An 8,801-nucleotide genomic window follows, 5' to 3' on the forward strand; every position below is an offset into this window, starting at 1 on the left:
AGCCATGGGTACAGTAGCTTGAGTGCTTTTTCTAAAGGGGTAAAGAGGAGTAGCAACTAGGGCTTGAAGTGCCAAAGTACACCTAGAAAGTTTACACCTAAAAGTGTTAGAATGGCTGACAATAGTAAAGAGAGTGAAATTAATGTTGATAACTTTGATTTTGCTAATGAGCAGGCTACTAATGATATCTTGATGCTTGTTAACTATCTTGTTTCTAGGTTTCAACAAGCCATGGGCAATCCATCCCTCCAAAGTGAAGTGCAATGACAGCTTCGTGCTCATGGGATTCTCCAAGCTCCCCACTATGACGAGAGAGCACCTAGGAAGCCTCCTTTTGAGACTTCCAAAAGAGGTCTCTCTCCGATTCGGGAAGAAGAAGAGGATCCCTATGAAGGGCTCAGAAATTTGCTCCTTGATGACGCATCTCCTTCTCAAAGGAGAGCTCAAGAGCCTGCACCGAAGGAACGAGAAAGAAGTGAGTCTTGCACCACCTCGGCGGAGATGGCCTCTAGGTCCCCTCTATATATATGCATCTAGTGTGAGTATTATACACACTTTGGGGTTACACCCTCTATGTATCATCTCTCTGCTCTTCTTTTCCTCTATCTTTTCAACATGGTATCAAAGCGTGGTTGCCTTTTCTTCCCAAAGATATAACGTTTTTGGCCTCTTGCGTCTTCACGCAGCAAAAATATACAATTCAATAAAACTTAAAATTGTCATAACTTTCTGCTCAAAACTCCAATTTCACCATTTGAACTATTGATCATGATAGATTTGTCAAATTCTACATCAAAAGTAGCTTACAACAAATTGGTAACTATTTTCAATATGTTTTTGATCAAAAGTATCAAAAGGTAAGAGCTTTATATTTTCAAATCCATTTGTTTTAAGCTTCTCATTGTGAACATTTGATTTGCTTTCATATATCATATGCAATTTGATTTACATAAAAGAAATTAGATCAAGAGTTTATTATATTAAATTTACATTATATTCAATTAGATTTACACATTGATGCGTGTTGAGTTTCTTGTTGTGTAAATCTCTTGATTTTCTTTTCATGCATCATATGCACTTTGTGTTGGAGCTAAATATAGAGCTCACCCTCACCCTATATACAGGTTGGGGTCCCCACTATATATGTGCACTCAGTGTGTAGAGTCTAGACACTTTGGGGTTTGCAATTTTGGAGTCGTCTCTCTCTCTCTCTCTCTCTCTCTCTCTCTCTCTCTCTCTCATCGCTTGTCCCAGTCTTCCTCCCTCGTCAACATGGTATTAGAGCCTCACAAAGACAAGTCTACCCGAGGTGTGACACAATTTGAGCTATGTTGTTCAATCACCAAAGACATGAAATTTGCATAGAAAGGAGCTGATGGAAGGAGTGGAAGCATGAGTATGATAACACAGCTAAGTCGTCTCTTCTTTCTATGATCCATTATTATATTGTCATGGTGTGATAGAAAACTAGGTTGGAAATAGTAAGTCTTCAATGTGTTTGAACTCTTCAAACTTTAAGGCCTGACACCGTTATCTATGAGAACATCCAACACTATCTTTGAGGCCTGCAAGCTTTTCCATACTATAACTAATTTGCTAGCGAGAGAAGCTAAGACTTTGGATAGAGGAAAAAAGGCTTCAAGTTGAGTATGAGAATAAGAGATCTTAGAAAAAGAAAGCGAGCGTACAAGAAATAGGTGCAACACATAAGGGATCTTCTGAGGAATGCAAAAAACCTATGTGATGGGGATGTGTGCATCACAACTTGGGTCTCAGTGATTGAGATTGAAGAAAATCTCTCAACGATAATTATCAAGTGCTACGTCATCAAAATAGAGCCTCTACCAATGTCATGGGAGGCGGCTCGTAGAAGCGGCTTGCAAAACCAGGATTATGAGTAGCTATGTTTTGTGGAACCTTAGGGAGAGCAGAGCCTCAGATTTGGAGTTTGATCGTGATACCATATTCATGGTATTTATAGATTTTTTGCATGATTTTCACCCTACTTTCAGGAGCTTTTAGCAATAGGTCATCTAAGTTAGTACTAAAAATTTGCTCTTTTGTTGATCATCCTCCATAAAGCTTGCAGATCCTCATGCTTGCTTCTATCTATTGGTGTATATAATTAAAGCCAAAGCTGATTGCAGTTGGCCTTTTGTTTCTGCTATATCAAAATTTAAAGTGACAATTTCAAAGAAATTATATTGATTTTATTAGAACAAAAGGGGAACAAAAGACAAAAAATAAATATACGTTATATAATTTAACCAAGGCAACGATCTTGTTTGTCTGTACTACTATGGAATGTTGACTTATGATGATAATCACATCTTGTTTTGTGAACAGGGAAAGCAATATCAATGGGCTATGCTATCGTGGAATATGGTTTTGTGTTGATGGCATCTAGTATCTAAGAGATTGTTCATCATTCAAATGTTATGTACCTTGATGATGCCAAGTTCTTGATATAAGGGTTTCTTATTTATTAATGCTCTATGACACGCTTTATGATACATTGCAACGTTCCTCAATGCCATAATGATTTCTTAAGACATGGCACACTACGTTTGTCGTTGATGGAGTGATGTTATGTAGCTTGCCGACACCATGTTATTGATATAAGGGTTTCTTATATATTAATGTTCTATGGCATACTTTTAAATACATTGCTACGTTCCTCGATGACATAGTGATTTCTTAAGACATGGCACATTATGTTTGTTGATGCCATGGTACGTGACACCATGACGATTATACAATTTGAAATTTTTTGGGGCCTATAATTTTTTTTTTTTTTTTTGTCGACATTGTATACATGTGTGCACAAGTTATTGCATCGGCATTATGTTTGTTTCTCTATCGTCTCTAGAGCGTCATTGTGAATCTTCTCTAAGGACAATGTGATGTGATTATTTCTAACCTTCACATATCAATATGTTTCTTGAGTTGGTGTTGTTAACAAGATACTTTTTTTTTACATAAAGTAACATATACAAGGGATCAAAGACGCTAAAGGGGCTCTACCAAAGCATTTGCACTAGCTCAATTGTTTATGGTTATTCAATTTCCAATGATCCTTGCAAGGGAACAAAAGTGATGTAGCTCCTGTAATTAAAACTTTAAATTTGTGTCTATTAGAATTTTTATGAGCCTTCATGGCCATTTTTGTATATTAGGGAGTGATGTAGCTCCTCGGGAAAATATTCTGTAAATTTGAAATTTTATTAATATAAGAGTGTATCTATATAGTTTTGTGGGTTTTTCCCTTGTACCCCCAAGGGTTTTGTCATTCATAGTTAGGGACCTCGATTTGAGCGGGGGTATTGGAGCTATCTATAGAGCTCACCCTCATGCTATATATAGGTTGGGGTCCCCGCTATATATGTACACTCAATATGTAAAGTCTACACACTTTGGGGTTTGCAGTTTTGGAGTCGTCTCTCTATCTCCCACTCTCTCATTTCTCGTCCCAATATTCCTCCTTCGTCAACACTTTGGTTTGTATAAAAGAAATTAGATCACATACATTTTGATGCATGTGCAAGAGTTAGATCAAATTTATTGATTGTCAATGTACAAGACATAATTGTCTTGCTTGTTTCCAACCTCCTCCAAAAATCTATGAAGCCACAAAATCACTTTGCTAGCCTCTATAAGAGCTACATATTCAGCTTCCATGGTAGAAAGTGAGACCGCCTTTTTCAACTTTGAAGTGTGCCTATAATGGCGAAGATGTAGCTAGTAGTGCTTCTTCAAGTATCTTTGCCACCTGCCATATCTGCATCAGCATATCTTTGCAAGAAAATATCAATGCCTCCAAAACATAAAGCATTTGTAGTTGTCTCTTCTAGATACCTAAGTATCCATTTCACAGCTTGCAAGTGTTCTTTACATGGATTCTCCATGAACCTACTCACAACTCCCACTGCATGTGAAATATCTGGCCTTTTCCAGACCATAGCATACATTAGAGAACCTATTGCTACAACATATGGAACTTTAGACTTATAAAGTATCTCCTCTTATGTGAAGGAGTACGAGCGGAAGTGCGACGCGAGAGAGAGTGCGAGAAGAAGAGCACGACGATATGGTGAACTCGCTCTACTATAATGTGTAGAGCATAGTGAGTTCTTATTAGGTTTTTACAAAAGAATATGTGTACATACCAGGCGGCCCCCGCCCACTTACCTGGGCGACCACATTGGGCTTTATACCCCAACAACCTCCCACTTAAAGTCCAATGTGGTACTTTAAGTGTGAGAGAAGCTACTATACAAGCTAATATACAAGAGATGTAGAGAAGTGATGTACTACCCTACACCTAACTGCTTGTGAAAATGCGCAAAGTTCTCTGAGGGAAGTCCTTTTGTAAGTAGATCAGCAGGATTTTCTATGGTGTGAACTTTGACAAGTTGAAGTTGCTTATCCTCGAGCATTTCCCTGATGAAATGTTACTTCACATCCACATGCTTTGTCTTTGAGTGATAAAGTGGATTGCGAGCCAATTGTATAGCACTTTGACTATCACAATATAACACAGGCATCTCTTCTTTGATTCCCAAATCTGTTACTAGTCGATTAAGCCAAATTGATTCTTTGCATGCCTGTGATGCTGCAACATATTCAGCCTCTATAGTAGACTGAGTAACACAATCTTGTAATCTAGAACGCCATGATACTGCTCCACCAGCCAATGTAAAGACATACCCTGACGTAGACCTTCGGTTGTCTAAGTCACCTGCATAATCTGAGTCTGTAAAACCCTTTACACTTAGCTCCTGACTCCCATAGCATATGCGCATACTCTTTGTAGCTTTCAGGTATCTCAATATTCCTTTCACTGCCTCCCAATGTTTCTTGCCTGGGTTTGACATGTATCGACTTACTACTCTTACTGCAAATGCAATGTCTGGGCGAGTAGCAATCATTGCATACATCAAACTACCCACTGCAGACGCATATGGAATCTTATCCATTTCAGCCTGTTCTTCCTCAGACAACGGACAATCTTGTTTGCTAAGTTTCACATATGGTGGCAATGGAACACTCAATGCCTTTCCCTTCTCCATATTGAAACGTTGCAAAACCTTGTCAATATACTCTGTTTGAGATAACCAAATCAACTTCTTTGATCTGTCTCTCTCAATGCGCATACCAAGTATATGACTTGCCTCACCCATGTCTTTCATGTCAAACGATTTTGCCATCTTTTACTTCAAAGCTGAAATTTCTTCCAAGTGCTTGCCAGCAATCAACATGTCATCCACATACAAAATAAGGATCAGCCAACTGCCATCCTTAGCCTTCTTTGTATATAGACAGTGATCGAGTAGCCTTGAGAAAGCATAAACTTGTGGAACTTATGGTACCATGCCCTCGGTGATTGTTTTAAGCCATAAAGACTCTTTAACAACTGGCATACCAAATCTTCCTTGCCTTTCTCAACAAACCCTTCTGGCTGCTGCATGTAAATTTCCACATCTAAATCACCATGCAAGAACGCTGTCTTGACATCCATTTGGTGCAACACCAAATCTAATATGGCAACCAATGCAAGAAAGCATCTCAATGTAGTCATCTTGACCACCGGAGAGAAGACTTCATCAAAGTCAATGCCTTGTTCTTGCTTAAAGCCCTTGGCAACAAGACTTGCTTTGTACTTTGGCTGACTATCATGAGCGGTGATCTTATACCTGTAAACCCATTTACAAGGTAGAGCCTTTTTGCCCTGTGGTAATTTAACTAGCTTCCATGTCTGGTTTTTATGCAGAGCTGTCATCTCGGACTGCATGGCCAATTGCCAATTCCCGGAGTCCTTCATTTGCACTGCTTCCTTGTAACATGAAGGCTCATTGCAATCAGTCAACATGACATAGTTCATAGATGGAACAAACCTATCAGGAGGTCGCCTGATATGTCCAGATCTATGCACAATAGGTGGCTCAGGCTCACCCACAACCTGTGGTTCCACTCTATCTTGTCCTTGCTCCTCTTGAGCCCTGACATTTTGTCTTGCACGTGCAGGTCCATCTTCTTGGAAGACAACTCTTCTAATCTCCTCAACCCTCTCTGGTTTAGAATGATATTTGGCTTCATTAAAGTGAACATCATTGCTGCGGATAACCTTTCTGGATTCAGGATCCCAAAGTCTGTACCCCATCTCACCAGAATTACCATAGCCTAGAAAGATGCACTTTCTACTCTTTGGCTCAAGTTTGTTCCTAAATTCCTTTGGAACATGAGTATATGCCTCACAGCCAAAGACTCTAAGATGCTTGTATGATGGCATTTTGCCTGACCATACCATCTCTGCCACTGAATCCTTCTGCAAAACCTTGCTAGGAGATCTATTTATAAGATGAACAGCTGTTGATACAGCTTCAGCCCAAAACCCATTTGGCAGTTATGCATTAGACAACATACTTCTGACCTTCTCTTGTATGGTCCTATTCATCCTCTCAGCAACACCATTTTGAGGAGGATTGTAAGGAGCAGTAAGTTCACGTTTTATACCTTTTGACTCACAAAAGTCCTGAAAGGCCTTTGAAACATACTCTCCACCATTGTCAGTGCGTAAGCATTTAAGATTCTTACCACTCTGATTCTCCACAAGTGTGACAAACATTTTGAAGACACTAAACGCTTCATCCTTGTGCTTGAGAAAGTAAACCCATACTTTCCTCGAGTAATCATCTATAAATGTCATAAAGTAAGAAGCTCCCCCTAGAGATAGGTTAGGCATAGGTCCACACAAATCACTATGAACAAGTGCCAACTGTGTATCTCTTCTACTCCTCTATGCTTATGTGGCTGCTGTGTTTGCTTACCATACAGACAATGTTCACAGAATTCAAAATCATTAAATGACAAGCCAGGCAAATAACCAGAACGAGATAAGATTTCCATTCCCTTCTTGGACATATGTCCTAATCGGCTATGCCACAAAGAAACGTTCGGCTGCTCGGTTACATTGATTACATTTTTAGAGACATTTGATACATAAATCATGTAAAGTCCTCCAGACTTTACTCCATGTGCTACTGTCATAGAACCCTTGGAGATCTTCCACATGTTCTGTCCAAAAGTGGTGACGTAGCCAGCATCATCAAGTAAACATGTGCTGATCAAGCTCTTTGTAATTGCGGGAATATGTCTCACATTCTTCAACGTGAAAGAAGAGCCATTTTGAAACTTCAATTGAACATCTCCAACACCTAAGATCTCACATGTCTGCCCAGTGCCTAGCCGAACATGATCTTTAGTGGTCACATAAGATGTTAACCACTTCTTGTTTGGAGACACATGAAGTGATGCCCCTGAGTCTATAATCCAGTCACTCAGTGCATGTCCATCAGATGCTGTAAGAAGAGCTGAGTCCATTGTATTCTTCAAGAAGTAGATGTCTCCTGACACTAGACTGTTATCCTCTGCAACAGTGTTTGTCACATTTATTTCTTGAATCTTCAATGAGGACTTGTTCTTCTCACCATGGTCTTCGGCTTTCTCTTTGCCTTTTTCTGCTTTCCATTCTCTGCAGTCTCTTTTCATGTGACCCTTCTTGCCACAATGGTAGCATTCTATGTCACTCTTGGCTTTAGCACTGCGAGACTTGCTACGAGACTGATTCCTCTTTCCACCTTTGTACTTTTCTTTGGTCCGTCCCCTGACAACTAAGGCTGTTCCTTTGCCTTTGTACATTGTCTTTCTGTTGGTTTCTTCAGTAAGCAGACTGCCTTTTACACCTGCTATGGTCAAACCATCTGGAGGTGCAGAATTACTCTAAGCTGTGCGAAAAGTGTCCCAACTTTCCGGCAATGTGATCAACAGGAACATAGCTCTAACAGGTTCATCAAACTTGACACCTTGAGCTGACAATTGACTGTAGATGGTGTTGAATTCATTCAGATGATTGGACATAGGTGTCCCTTCTTTCATCTTTAAGTCAAAAAGCTTCTTAAGCCAGTATACCTGTGAAGCTGCACTCTGCTTCTCATAAAGATCACTCATCTTTGTGCATGCTTCATAAGACGACATCTCGTCTGCTACATTGAAGTAAACGCTTTCTGCCAAAGTCAGCATAATGGTAGAAAGTGCCAATTCATCCATTTCGCTCCATTCATCTTCGTCCATATCTTCTGGTTTTATCCCCTTGAGCTTTATAGGTTTTATCTGCTTCTTTTGTACCAACACGTGCCAAATCTGCTTCTTCCACAATGGGAAATTGGTTCCATCTAGCTTCTTGATATTGTAAAGAGTAGTGTCCTGTGATCCAGCCATAGCTACGCTTCAGAGTAGTTTACTTTCCTGGGAAAAATTCGGCAGAGTTTCCCCTGTAAACTGACCTCTGAACCAATATCAACCTGTCAAATGAACCAAGAAAGCTTCAGATTCTGCAGAAATTTCGGCAGAATCTCCTTTGTAAAATGGCTCTGGTGTACTCAAAAACAGACCAAAACCATCTCAAAAAACCACTATCTCTCTAACACTGTAAGCTGTGGGTAAACCTGTCCTACACCTGTACTGTCTCTCACTGTCCTGTCATTGTCTTGTAAGCATAGACTGCGACAATGCCTCAACGGCAGTAAAGCAAAGATGCAATTCCAACTGTCTAACTCACAGTCAATACATCCTAGCTGCTTATCTAAGGGTGCTCGAGGGATCGCTCCAAGACCTGTATCACCAAAAGGATCTCAACATTCGAGAATCCCCCAGCTCAATAAAACCTCACTCGACCCTCAACAAAGGCTGCAGTAAATCTGACAATACATAAACTTCCCACAAAGTCATACATCCACAAATCT

Source organism: Adiantum capillus-veneris, chromosome 22 (assembly GCF_014529385.1).
Source record: "Adiantum capillus-veneris isolate H3 chromosome 22, ASM1452938v2, whole genome shotgun sequence".
Classification (NCBI taxonomy): domain Eukaryota; kingdom Viridiplantae; phylum Streptophyta; class Polypodiopsida; order Polypodiales; family Pteridaceae; genus Adiantum; species Adiantum capillus-veneris.